The 14,718-nt window shown below is 44.6% G+C and overlaps 2 protein-coding genes across 2 annotated transcripts in view; both read left to right on the top strand.

Annotated features, from left to right (window-relative positions):
• The window catches only part of cpt1a2b (carnitine palmitoyltransferase 1A2b), a 117,780-nt gene extending 113,544 nt beyond the window's left edge, over window positions 1–4,236 (top strand). The window contains exon 18 of the transcript XR_004335200.1: window positions 4,223–4,236. The gene's annotated coding sequence lies outside the window, so the exon portion shown is untranslated. The remainder of the gene's footprint in view (window positions 1–4,222) is intronic.
• Window positions 1–14,718, top strand: part of LOC116702590 (mucin-2) — a gene marked incomplete at its 3' end in the record, with an annotated part of 112,684 nt that overhangs the window by 11,881 nt on the left and 86,085 nt on the right.

Here is a 14,718-nt window from a genome sequence, read left to right as displayed (position 1 = left end):
GCCCTGGGAACCAACTGACAGGCTGAGGTTGTAAGGCAAGGCAATTTTATGAAAATTTGCTTTGCATGAAACATTAAAGAGCAATTAAAAAAGGTCATGATGAAAATAAAACAGGCTATAAAACATACAAATACAAGAATAAAAGTTGAATATTTCTTCAGTTGAATAGGTTGTGGGGACCGGTTTGGGACGAGAGAGGGAGGGTTTTTTATTTTTATTTAATTTATGTCAGTTTAAAGTATTTTTAGTAAATAACACAATGCTCTAGGATAAATAGGTTTGGAATTATTTTACAACTGAAATAATTGTTTTGTAATTACAGAGGGAAAGTAACAGAAAAAGCACCATTGGGTACTGGGAACCAAATTTCAGGTAGTGGTATTGGTACTGATATTGGTTCAGATGCTTAAGGTACCCAACCCTTGTGCTACATTGTCAAAGTGTATGACCCCTAAAGGCTCTGAACAACCACACAGGTGTTTTCAGTCAATCTGAATTAATTCAATTTCAATTAAATTTTATTTATTATTATTTATATACTGTAGATTCATAACAGGAGTTATCTCGAGACACTTTACAAGTAAGGTAGGTCTAGAACACACTCCAGAACTTACAAGGACCCAACAGTTCTAGTAGTTTCCTCCAGAGCAAGCAAACCAGGGGAAATTCGTAGTATCAAGGCTCCATTGCATGCAAACCTTTTTAATGCGTGGTGCATGCGTTTACTGTGACGGGGGGGAGGGAACCTATCTGGTTGGTGACAAATCACGGTTCGGGTGCACAAAAACTCAGCCCAGGTTTCCCACCTCAGGGTAACATCAAGTCGAGTTCAGGGTTGACTCAAGTTTGTTAACCTACCTTCCTCAAACAAGAGCCCCACTGTGTACAACCATGAAACGCAAACAAACAAACGTTGTTTCTACCCAACCTATTAACCCAGCATTTTAACCAGTTGCGTGACCAAGAACGTGAAGCCCAATGCCTGGGGAATAAAATAATAAATTTAATTATATAGCGTTTTCAAGGACTCGTCGTTTACAGGGCAAGGTATGAAACAAAACAAAACAGAAAAAAAACAAACAAAAACAAAAACAAATTCAGGCACAAGCTAAAAAGGGAGGGGTACGTGGGGCGAAGATAGGCAGAGGGAAGAGGGGTTTTTGAGGCGGGATTGGAAAGATGATGAGGCTTGGGGCAATCTCTTGAGGTTGGAGGTTCCACAGCCTGGGAGCTGCCTGAAGAATGCTCTGTTCCCAAACTGCCGGAGGTTTGACTTGGGGATGAGAGAAGACCGGCTGACGTGGATCGAGAGACTGTGAGGGTTGGTAGGGGAGAGGAGGTAGTGAGGTATGAGGAGTCCCAGATGGTGAGGCTGCTGCTATAGCTGCGAGGACAGCATTTGTATCATCCGGTTGGAGATGCGACGAAATGACCATGGAGTGATGTGGTACTAGGATTTTTTTTTGCGGGTGAGATCAGCCGCTTGTGTGTGGACCCCAGTTGAAGTCGGTTCTGATGGTGGGTAACGCTGGATGCCAGAAAGTGAGTCTGGAGTGTCCAGGGTGGGCGTACGATGAAGGTAAATACGTCCTTCAGCAGCAGGGGGTAGACCGAGGGTCCTGATTTTGGCACGTTTGCAGAGGTGAAAAAGGTTTTAAGAACTGAGCTAGAAATGTGGAGCGCTTAAGCGCAAGCGTGTGCAATCAAAAATCACGCAGTGGTGGCACCAAACCCCATTTGTGGCTGGAGAGGGGGAGACAATGATGCTTTTAGTGGTGAGGAGTGGGGTTATTAATTTTCTGAGTGAGGAGGAATTTCATGTTTTATGCTGTTAGAGTTGAGGAAGTTGTGTTGCATCAGGTTTTATGGCTGACATACGGATTTGTGGGACAGTGGGGCAATTGTGGGAGATTTGGGTGCTGAGAGTACTGTAGATCTGGGTTTCATCGACATAACAGTAGAATTCCAGGTTGAATGCGATTGCGACCAAGGGGAGGATGTAGATGTGAAAAGGAGGAGGCAGAGTACAGAGCCTTGGGGAATGCTTGAGTGACTGTGCAAACGTGTGGTTATGGAGAGAGATGAAGTGGGACTTGTGGTCATACATGAAAAGGCATTGTATTTGAAAGTATGTGAGATAGCTTAGAGCTCAAAAGGACGCGAGTTGTCTAATTTCCGCTGAACAGGTAAGCATCTCCTGCCAACACAGTTGGTTTTCGGTTTGTCTCGTTTTTTAGACTTATCTCCGGACCCCCTCCAGTTGGTTATTTCTCCCGGAAACCCCTGTAAGTTGCATGGCCCAAACCTGTCTTTATAATAATCGGTCAAATATGCTGGCCTAATGTTGACCAGTTGCCAGATCTTGTAATGACAACGCATCCTGTTCACACAATCCACCACAACATGTTGACCAGTTTGGTTTTTGCATTGATCCTCTGGACAAAGGTTCAGACGATAAAAGGGCAGGGTTTCCCGCAAATAAACTCAAAATATAGGTGTACAATTTCAAAAGTGTTGTGCGCAAAATTACATGGCATTTACCTAGTATATTTAACAACCTCCTGCTTTTTGTAAGGGTTGCATTGATTAATCAAAATTCAGAACTCCTTTATTGGGGAAATTCTGTGTTACAGTGGCACGAGCTATATACACTCATAACAAGAGTAGAAACCTCTACAATAAATGAAACTACTAACACCCCGGAGTGTGGGATGTACGATCTTACATAGTTAAAGGGAATTTTTGTATCAGTATTTCACGTCGAGGCAGATGACGCCCACCCTGAGCCTGGGTCATGCTCGAGTTTCTGCCTCTTAAAGGATAGTTTTTCCTGCTTCTGTTGGCTAGTGGCTTGCTCTTAGTGGAATGGATGGGTTTCTGTAAATAGCGTAACAGAGTACCGTCTAAACTGCTCTTTATGGAAAGCGGCAATGGGATAATGTTGTTGGTGTTTTGGCGCAATATAAATAACTGTAAATTGATTGATTTAAGTCATTTACATAATTAATGGAGTTGGTAAAAATGGTGACAGTAATAATGAATGAAGAGTCAGCAGAGTAGCACAAAGTTACCAGTGTTTCGCACAAAAACCGATAATATTGTCCCAGTTTATAAAACCACTAAAGTGTTGTGGGCGTTTCTCATATGTGGTTCTTATCTGGACTTGTGTCCTTGTGTTCTTGTGACCAAGTCATGTTTGTGCCAAAGTCTGACCCAATACACAAGTTAAGCATTTCGCCAGAACATTAAACCGATGTGATCTCGCACACGCCCTTTTAACCCGCGGATACATCGGATGCGTAACTGTGTGACTTGGCCAGGAGGTATCCCGCATTTCAATTGGGTGTAAAGCGTTGCCGGTCAATTTCACAGTCCAGCATTTAACACAAATCTACTATATAATCGTCATTTTTAAGGCTTTTCAGGCGAGAACTCAGCGGTGAGATTTTTAACTCTAGGCCGCACACCAACGAAAAATTGTGGTGCAATTAACCACACCAAGCTTCGGAGTCCATGCAAGCTCGCGCAAACCTCCGGCGGGCGAGTCTTGCTTGCCAGCCCGGGTAAACTCGGATCCGCAGTCACACCCAACCACCTCGAGCCTCAACTAGTGCAGCACAGTCCCCGACTACTAGGAACCACGTCTCGACAGACCCCTCTGGCACGCTCAGACGACCGCTGGCCCAGACCCAGACCAGTACACCCGCCTGGCCCCACTTTAGAAGAAGCCCCTGCAGCCAAAACCGGTCCACAATTGTAAGATATTTATCACCACAGATTTTTTCCGCTGTCATAATATATATCTTTCCTCCTCATCATCCTGATTCTCCTCCTCTGCAGGATCCTCTTCTGACCTCTCGTACTTACGATGGCAGGACTAAACTTACTTGAACCCACCCGTACTCTATAGATTTTAATGCCCTGTTTACGCGCACTTTTTTCTGCTTTCAACTTAACATGCACCCGAACACAAGTTACAAGCGGGTTTATTTTTCGCCTGCTCCCCGCGTCTTATTTATATAGTATTGGCCTGGATACCCTTGCACATAGCACTTTAGATTGAAAAAACTGGAAGACTCACCCGAACAACAAAATAACAAGCGTGTGCGGTGCCCGTACCATGCTGAGTTAATTAATGAACACACACCTCTATCTCACCCCAAGCTACCTATAAAGTGGAAGCGCCCTCTTGTGGGGGTGTTTGCGCAATAACAGGGAGGAGCTTCGTCTTAAAAACTGCTACCACAGCGTTTTTGTGTTCGTATCTGAACTTGCGGTTCAGTCTTACTCAGGACAGCTAGCAAAGTACGGTCTCCCCCCAAGACACAAGTCCTCTTTGCTTACTTGGTATGAGAAAACGCCCCGTGTGCACACACTTAGAGGAGGACGTTATAAAGCTTTGATGGCAAGGCCATAGGACCCCTGACCTTCCGTGGCGCCTCTGTGGGCATTTGGGACCCAATAGTCGGCACCTGAAATTGCTCCTCTTTGCGAGCACAAGCCTAATGGGTGGGCTGGCGAGCCGACACATTGTCCAACCCTGACATGCAGCATCACCTTCTGCACGCCACAACGAGCAAGCTCAGCTCTACCCCCTCAATGTCACTGGCCTTGTGTCTACCGATCTCTGTTCCACCCCCGTCCGCTACCCTACAGCCTGTCTGCACCCCGCATGCCACTGCCAAACGGATAGCATGGCCACCACAGACTCATAAACATCCTCAGCATTGTCATGAAGATTTTGACACGCGACACCATCGACCCTCTTCACAGACCCAACATAGAGCCGGCGTGCCTTCCTTTAGAAGGCTGAGTGTGTTCTTGCCCAGCTGCAGTTTACATTGTCCCACACCCACCCCCAGCCGAGTTGCTAGCCTACCCTCCACAATGTCCACCACCACATTACTCCCTGGCCACTGGAAACAGGGCTCACTGGTGCCACTTGGGGTCCTCCCCCATCCTTAGATCCCACACCACCTCTTTGAGTCTTTGTCACGTTGGCTGTAGATGGTCGGTCACTCCATGTGGCAAAGTCCCCACCACAGCTCGTACTCTGCCCCGTCACCAGTCACTAATACACTCACCCACAGCAGATCGTCAGAAAACTTCTGACGATGGCAGGGACTATGTGTGGTAGTTGAAAAGTCCGTGGTGTTAGATGGTAAAGAGGAAGCGAGAGAGGCAGTCACCCTGTGGGCCCGGTGTATATGTAGACGCACGGCTGAAAAATTACACTTAACCAAACATAAAACACAGTGGCACATCGCCACAATCAACAGGCAATAATCCTTCAAAATAACCACACACCGTTTGGCATCCAAAGTACCATCACGTCCGAGGGGCACTGATACGCTAAAATTGTACATACAACTAAACAACAAAAAGTGTAGTTGTGTGTTTACAAAAACATATTGATGTATGGCTCCGTGACTGTTGTGTTTCACTCTGAGTTCAAAGTGGCCCGCCAACTGGACAACACCGTAATCAACATGCTAACCAATATATTCACATTTCTAATAATTCATCCACTGTTGACTTATAAATACTTTGATAAATAGATGCAAAATACAATGGCTGTTTAATTTAACATTTTATAAACAACAACAAAAAAAAATGTTTAAGTAGTGTATACGTTTTAGAAAGAGTGTTTTGATTTTGCAAAGGGTCTGACATGGTTCTGCTATGGGTGGGTGGTGGTGTAATTGTGTATAGTGTTTGAAAAAAGGGGCGTTTTCAAAATGTGCTAAGCAATGAAAATACAACTGTATCCCCACAATGAGGAACCAATGTTGTAGCAGCAAAGGATAGTAAGAAAAGGCAACAATTTCCAGGGGTTATACTGCGTATTAATAACTAATATGACTTTTTCCCTACTATAAAAATTGAAATGTTTTAAGGTCTAATTAAGTACACAGTAATGCGGTCCAGTGGTTCCCAACTCGTTGGTGTCCCAGTTACTGCAGGTCCATTCTGTTGGCCAATTTATTGTTGTAGTTTCCATTTCTAATTCGTTTCTGATTGTAGTGCCTTCTAAAGAGTCAGGTGATGACGAAATGTAAGAGGAAACGCATATAGGGAAAGATATAGTGGCCAGGTTTAAGACGGGGGAACAGAAGGCAACAGTCCCACAACACACACCGCAACAGGACTGCACCAGCACACGACAGCAAGGTCATAGGCCCCACCCCCCCACCAACCCGGACAGGCAACCAGGTACCACACACAAACACTAAGCTAACCTTTGAGTGCAGCTGACAGCGTCACTGGCACTGCACCTCCCCACCTCCTACTCAAGATTGCTGCCCTACGCTTGTCCCCAAACTGCACACGCCAATGGTTGTTGCTGCGGCGCGCGAGCACCATGGCTGCCACTAAAGGCAAACACTAGTTAATTGCAGTGGTGGCACGCAGAGGCCCGCCCGAAAGGCATTGCGTGAAGGCCTTGGGTTACCATGACAAACTAGTGACGTTGCAAGCATGTCAGTTAAACCCACTTCAGCATTTTACGGGACATTACATCCCATCGCATGACATGTCCGTACTTATCGTTCATTGTTAACTTGCCACATATGCGGTTAACCCGATTACTACAAACTGTTGGTACTCGTTACTCATACACCCCTCTATATATAGCAACTCGAGTGCTTATGATTTAACCATTGCGTCTATAGTCAAACTTTCCTCACCTAAAGTTTATATATATCCTACTTATCTATTACATAATAATATAACTATATACGTATATATTATTAGTATCATCCTTCAGACCCAACAACCCGTTATTATCAAAGAGCTTGCATTCTTACTTGGTCCTTGTTTTCTGCAAGCAACTCATATGCCACATTTACACTGTTGACCACACGTTGTCCATTCTCTCTGTCTTTCACTCCAACAAACAGAAACATACCACCCGCCTGATTCGCCCCCGCAGATGCCAGCACGCAGCTCAGCGGGTGAGCATCACCTTTACCAAGCCGAAGTGCTGTAATTCAAGAGGAGCGACCGTGAACCCGTTTGCGCGGTTTTAGAGGGTGTTGCGTCGTATTTTCAAGCAGCGAGTCCGGTGATCCTGCTGACACCTCGGGTAAAAGCAGACCGGCCGCGGTACTGCTGTACTAGCCGGCATTGTTAACAGTATATTTAAGCCACAGCCTAGCTCCCGTGAATCTAACCCCGTTAGCCCCCTGCCATGTGGCTTAACTTTGGCTATGTGAGACTAGGTTCGATACGACATTGTTGACACTGTCTCGTCTTCCACAAGACCCTCGGCACCCCTGTGAACTTGTGAATCTGGCCGCCCACGAGGAGTGTCCCTGGGGACACAACTGATTCTTACAACGTAGCTGTCCGTATTACTATATTGCCCACCTTCAAAGATGATGCTGTCGACAGTACAAAAAACTAATACCGCTGCAAGACACTGACCGATTACGCTAAGGACTTTCCTGAATGGTGTGCAACAACCCACTTACAACGCGTCCCACCCAGGCACAACATAACATATGATGTAACAATGCGTCATTTTGTTCCACGCGCTAACAAGAACCTAGACACGCACCGAATCAGCGGAGATGTCAATCCATACCCATCTTCCACACACCCACACCGTGGCAGATCTAGACACATTATCACAGGGTGGCAAGGGGTAGTAGAGATTTTGATCTTGGCAGGGTACAGGGAAGACGGATGTGTGTAAAACCCCCACAACTGGGCTCATGCCCTAAAGCCCCGCAAAACACCCCTCCACGGCACACCCTGCATTGCTTATAGTACATAGTTCATTTCTTCTATTGTGTACTATATTGCATATTCATCATACCACGTGTTATAATATTTGAAATTTAGTTAGCTGATCAGAATGCTGCCAAAGCGTTCATCCATCTTATTGAGCTCTCGCATTGGCTCATATTAAATCAGATTGAATTTAAACCTGACAATCTCTTCCGCCACCACATCCCTGCACCCCAACAAGAGCGGTCAGGCATAAAAAAATGGTCGGACTATCTATATTTGAAGAGCTCAGTAAGCGCATTATTGTCCACTCAGCACTGTGCTCCCATAATTCAGAGTTATACTGTGGTTCCTAGAGTTTCTCAAAAGTAGAATGGGCGCCAGAGCCTTCGCAACTCAGCCCCTCCCTGTGGAGCCAGCTCCAGTCTGCCCCACCTGCTTCCTCCGTCATAGTCCTGCAGATTGTGTTGTACAGTTCAAATAATATAATAAAACTAGAGGAGGTCAGGGCAGGTATGCCGGATCCTCTTGAGGGGTAGAGTTCTAGCCTGACCAGGGGCCTCTCTTTACCCTGTCTCTCTATTATAAGCTGTAATAGTTTAGCACGGGGTAACTTCCTTCTCTTTGTACCATGATTCCTGAATGCCTGCTTACTTAACCTAGCTTGGGGTCATTTTTACAAGGACAGTTTTTTGAACACAACAGTTAGGGGGGCGAGGCCTTTACGTGGGGGGCGCTACCACCCACGTTAGATCCGCCCCTGCTCACACATTCTGGGAAGAGGTCTAATCAGATAAAACTGAAGTTATTGCTCTGGGCCCAGCACCTCCGTGACACATTATCCAAAGAGTTACTCTGGATGGCCATCACCCTGGCCTCCAGCACCACTGTGAGGAATCTGGAGTTATCTTGATCAGGACATGTCCGTTAATTCTTCACATAAAAGCAAAGTTTCAAGGATCGAGCTTTTTCCCGACGTAATTTGTACAAAAATAGGAATATCCTGTCTAACCTGATGCAGAAAACTAGTTCAGCTTTGTTACTTCTAGCGACTGGATTATGAATTCTTTATTATCAGGCGGCTCAAAAGTCCATAAAGCACTTTCGCTTATCCAGAATGCTGCGCAGGTACAGAACCGGAAAGATCATCTCGTTTCTTGATGCAGCGAAAATCCAGAAAGATAACACACACAATCACCCCATGGCCAGTAAAACCCCACATGACAAACCTCCATTAAACAACACATACAACACGCCCATACCTGGCCTCCGATTCAACAACCCTCCACGCAATGAATTAATCCTTACATGATCCACCATACACCAGCTCTGACAATATCATGAGCTATGCCATCTTTCAGCCCTTGTCGATTCACTGACACATACATAGGACCTACGGCCTCACAGCTTTGGTCCCCTCCTAAAGGGCTGAACAAATTCCCTGGTGGCCCACCTTGATGTACCCGATCACTTGACCCACCCGGGAACACTCCAATTTGTGTTATCTAGTGGCTTGTGCACTAAGCCTTACGACCAGAGTCACGAGGTAGAACACGGAATTTCTAATCTGCCAAGAACATCATGAAACAAAATATAAAAACATACTGTAAGGCATATTACTGGGAATATACTAAAATAGTACCCTAGGCACATGTCCAACTTAGAACAGAACAAATCACACGAGAAATGACTTATAAATGGATTTTATAGAATGTATTTAACTCAGTTCTGTGCGTTGTCTCCATTCTTATTTACTAAAAAATGACAAACAACGTGCTAATCTAAAACATTCTGAATAAAAAACATCCACAGTCACTACGCAAATACCTAAAGAAGTACATACCATAGAGTTATTAGAATAAGTAAATAATTTGAGAAATGTTGAAATGATAATACAGGCTTATTTTGCTTTGCAAAGGGCTGGAGACCATCCCAGGGATAGTTTTTTCTGGAACATGTTTGGAATCAATCAACTTGTGACTTCTTATTGGCTACACAGGGATGAGCCTTTTATGACCTACTTTCTCTAACTGTGGATAGCTGTCAGTTTTCCCACGTGGCCCAATGGGTGACTGTGAGATTTCATGGCGTTACCTTGGGAGTATCTTGAGAACATACTGAAGCTATTGGATGGACCCCCATTAGTGTACCACGGAATCTGCAGAACCACAGATTCCGGCGGTGTGTGAGTGACAACAGGGAGCACAGGGGAAAGATTACACACGATCAAAACCGAGAACATTGAGCAGTATCAGAATTTCTCTAGTCAAACTTGGCCAGAAAAGACAAGATTGTGAGGCACACAGACAGTTATGGATTACCGGTTGGATATTCTAATAGCTGGACGTATTGTCGATGTGAATAAAAAAAGTCCTTTGCGCGCCGTTTCACCCTGTGATTTAAAGACACAGGAGACAGGTAGGACAACACACTCGATTAGACTCAAATCATTTTCGGTCTTTCTTTATTCAGAACCTGATTTATAACCATGTGAGTCACCTTATTTGCTTGTGGTGTGGGCTCGATGAGCTGAGACTTTAAGCTTCAATGACTGTAGATGGATGGGGCGTGTTTGATGACTGTTTAATGCTTACACTGTATACAGAAGTCCGCAACTTCCGAAAACACGGCGAGGATACTCCCCCGTGTGCCGGAGCTATCTCCCAGATGTTAAAGAATCATAGTACCTTCAACCTAGGGTGGGAGATATATCATACCATGAAAAAATATATGATATATTTTATGTATATGGAATTCGACCAATAATCGTATATCGATATAGTTCAAATCTACGCTGTGATCCTGCAATCAAGCAACGACCTGGCGCTCTCCTGCACTGCTCCCTACCCCCCCGCCTTCTCTTTGTTACACATTGTTAGGGGGGGGGCATGAATAGACACTCTTAACAAACATGGAGGAAGCAACAACTCTCGTAGCGTACGGAGATGAATTGGTTAGTAAAAGGAAAAAGCCAGTGGCTCAGTAATTTGCGGCTGGTTCGGATCAAAGTATCAGATGAGAAACAAATGCACATTATATGTAAGGAGTGCCATAAAACAAATTCGCTCAGTGGTCGAAAGCATACAAATCTTTTCACACACCTAAAACAGTGGCACAAACTGTCAATACGAAGAGTGTGGGAAATGCGCGCTGCAGAAGACCCCAGCCGCAAAGCCATCGACAACTTGAAAAGCTCCAGCCCCAAACAAGTTCACTGCAAACTTAATTTACCGCCCGTGGCCTTATGAAAAGAAAAGTGAACAAGTTGGTGTACTATACCTAACGCCGTGTCCTATCACATTGCAAAGATCTGGTGCCCCTATTGCAACTGTGGACAAGTTGGATTCAAAAAGCTACGAAAACGATGGACCCCGACGATTGAGTCTTCCCAGTCGCACTACCTTTGCACGAGAATCACTGCCCCCCCACAAATGTACACTGAAGTCAGGCAGCCTCTGCTGACGGCTCGCTAAGTCATCATTTTGCGTTGACCATACGATAGGGTGTTCGAGCAGGACATGAGCCTGTCATGAGCGGAAGTTCACTATTTTCATAAGACTGGGAATGAAAAACAGCGTGTCTTCAAACAAGTTATGTCCCCAGGATCACAACGGTGAGGCATATAGTCCGAGGCCCTGCAGGACGCAATTGCAAGTGGAAAAACTCCAAGAAAAAAAAGCATCTGGTTTGCTATAACAAACCGACAACGGAGCACACATCGTCAAAGCGGTTGATTGAACGGTGGCTGAGATGCGTGACTTCGTCACAGACCACACTTGGCATATGGTGAGTGAGTGTTTGTAAGGATATTCAGATATTTATTGTTAAACAAAACGTTATTTTAAACGGTAAAGGGAAGTAATATGACTTTAAAATGTGGGTTAGCCTGTTAGCTCATCAAGGTTAATACATGTAAGCTATTTAGACCTATATTTTTTTTCTCTGGATTGAAGAGAGCAGACTGCAAGTCAACTAGAACACTATGTTGACTACGTAGGCCTAAACATGTGGTTTTTCTGAGTGGAGTAGAAATATGAGTAACATAAACAAATGCATAATAGCTAAGAACAACACCAAGAAACAAACATGCCGTAAATGTTAGTCATATCTTTGACAAAGTATACAAAAATAGTACATGCAAATAGGCATATGTTAATATGTTTCATGATTGTGACAGGACATGGACATGAATGACAACGCGTCACCAGGTCCTTTCTCTGTGCCAAGAGAATTTGTGTAGCTGTTTTTTATACAGCTGAAGAAAAAGGAGACACTTGTCTGAGATCCAGATTCAGCTGGTCTGGCCAAGGGGTCACCAATCATAACAGAGTCTGCCCACGACTGGGGATCGGCACAGATGTAGAGCGATTCCTGGAGCAGGAAGAGCATGGCGAAAGTCCGTCTAAGTGACAAAAGACCACGGCACCTTGTCCCTACCTGGCAGACTTTAGAGGTCCTAGCAAGAGTCCAAAAGGTCCTGAACCTCTCCAGGACTTTACTGATGCTTTGTCACGGGGCAGGAGCTACGGTTCACTCTATCTAGTGAAACCTGTCTGCCACCTTTTTAACTGAAAGTCTCCTGGGCATGTGAAGAGGGATAGCGAGCTTTGTAACATCGATTCAACGACCAGCATTGTTGGAGTACCTAATACACGCAAGTTATTTGACCTGAACCACTACGACCTATTGAGATGCTCATTGTGGACTCCACTCCCGTTCAGGGCAACACTACATCCCAATGAAAGTTGATGGGCATTGAAGCACAGAGCTATCTTGGAGGTTGGAGACGCTACGGGCTGATCAGCCGCCTACCGACGTTTGCCATGTTCCTGAGCCGGCAGATGAGAAGCAGCAGTAGCACCAAAGCTAAGACACTGGCCAAGCTTCTTCAAGCAGCGACCATCCCTACCACTACACAACCCAAGAGTGGGGCTATTGAAAATGAACTGTCCAGTTACTTGCAGTCACACAAGTGGTGAGAGTGACACTGATCACCTCCAGTGGTGGAAGTATCCTGACGGTTGTCTTTCCATCTTGAGCCACTAGCAAAAAAGTATCTCTTGGACCAGCTACCAGTTTCACCCTCTGACGTTTTCCAGCTGCAGTAGGCATAATTGGAACCTGTCACAGAGCATATCTGAAGCCGGAGCAGTTGACGGCTGGTGTTTCTTGCACAAAATCTCTAAAGGAGAAGGACATCGCTTGTCCTTTCTTCTAATGTCACCTCAAGACAGCATACAGTTTATCAAAGTAAAAAGCGGTGAAATGTTTATTGAGTTTGATAGTCTGTTTCTTGTCAAATGGTTGAGATCGTTCAGATTGAAATTTAGTTAACAACAAGGAAGGTAATCACGTTTCTATTTAAAAGAATGTTATAAACTGACACTTTATTTTTGTTCTTTTATATATAAATGCGCCCTTACTAGGGTTTGTCATATTGTTTATTCTTGTATAGTGTTTGTTATTCACATCTGTGGACTTGTTAGAAGCTGAGAAACAAAATCTCTAATTCGATTTAATAAGCTTTATAAGTTGTCTAACTAAAAAAAATGTTCATATTGTACTTTTCTCATATAAATATGGTGATTTCAGAAACATGTCTGTATTTTATCTGATCGCCTATTGTTATTTTAAGATATTTTATTTAAATGTTCATCTTATGGAGCTTTGATTTTCAAAAAAATGTCTCCGTTGTATACGTATTAGTGTTTACATTTTATATTTAACAGCGAGCTTTATTTATGAGCAGGTGAGAACCTGTTAATTATGTTATTCATTTGATTCGCAAGTGTTTCACTGTTTTCAATAAACTACTTGTGACATGTCATATGACTTGACTGAACATTTTGGGAAAAAAATAGTCGGGATATATATCGGAATACGATATTCAGCCTAAATATATCGGGGATATGACTTGTTGGTCCATATCGCCCCACCCTACTGACAACCCACCGAGCACTCAGCTCCCGAATCGAGACGTGTGGTTCCTAGAGTCTCTAAAAGTAGACGGGAGCCAGAGGTTCAGCTATCAGCTCATTCCTGTGGAAACCAGGTTCTCAGGTTGGGTCAGGGAGGCAGGACACCTCTCAACATTAAGATAGTCTAAGATTTCCTCTTTGATAAAACTTATAGTGAGTTAGGTAGTTTGTCACGCTGCCTTATAGGCATCGCGGGGAATTCCCATGATGCACTGAGCACCTCTCTCTTCCTTTCTCTATAACATCACAGAGTTTATGGTCTAGACTGACTCAGTAGGAAAAGGCAAGAGATAACTGTGTTCTGATTTAGGCCTATACTAAATAAAATTGAATTGAATATTGTTAGGGAGTGAGGAGTCGCAGTGTCCGTCAACCGCGCCCCCTGCTTCTCGTCACCGTTTTAGATTATCTATCAATAATCAATAATATAATCAAACTAGAGGAAGCACGGCTACAGCCGGGAGGTTCTAGCCCAACCAGGCTCCTCTGCTTACCACTGTCTCCCTAGTTTGCTGTAATAGTTTTAGACAGTCTGGGGGACTTCCACTTTGTTGACACACTGAGCCCTCTCTCCTCTATCTTCTATTTTCCATTGTTGTGTGCACTGCACTGTCCCAAGAAATGCTTGTGTTCTAAACTAGCTCTGGGGAGTCATTACCCCGAGACCTTTATGTTCTTTTTTTCCCCAGCATTTTTCCTCCAGATCAGGGAGGCTCCAAGCCTCATGTATCAGCTGTCGCCATGGTCCCGCTACACTCCTGCGATGCCCTGTGTAATACGCTACGTTCTGCGGTGCCATGACTACTCCCTGCTGGGCCGTTGTGAAGCCGCACGGCCTCTATGCCGTGAAATCTACAAAAACTACCAAACTACTATTTTTTGTACTGTTATTGCCACTCTTATTTCAACCCCAACCGGCCGTCATACACTGCCCACAAGAGCCTGGGTCTGACCGAGGTTTCTGCCTAAAAGGAAGTTTTTCCTCGCCACTGTGCACATGTTTCTTGCT

Source organism: Etheostoma spectabile, chromosome 15 (genome assembly GCF_008692095.1).
Source record: "Etheostoma spectabile isolate EspeVRDwgs_2016 chromosome 15, UIUC_Espe_1.0, whole genome shotgun sequence".
Lineage (NCBI taxonomy): Eukaryota > Metazoa > Chordata > Actinopteri > Perciformes > Percidae > Etheostoma > Etheostoma spectabile.
Note: the sequence above shows the minus strand (reverse complement) of the source record. Positions and strands in the feature narration are given on the sequence as shown.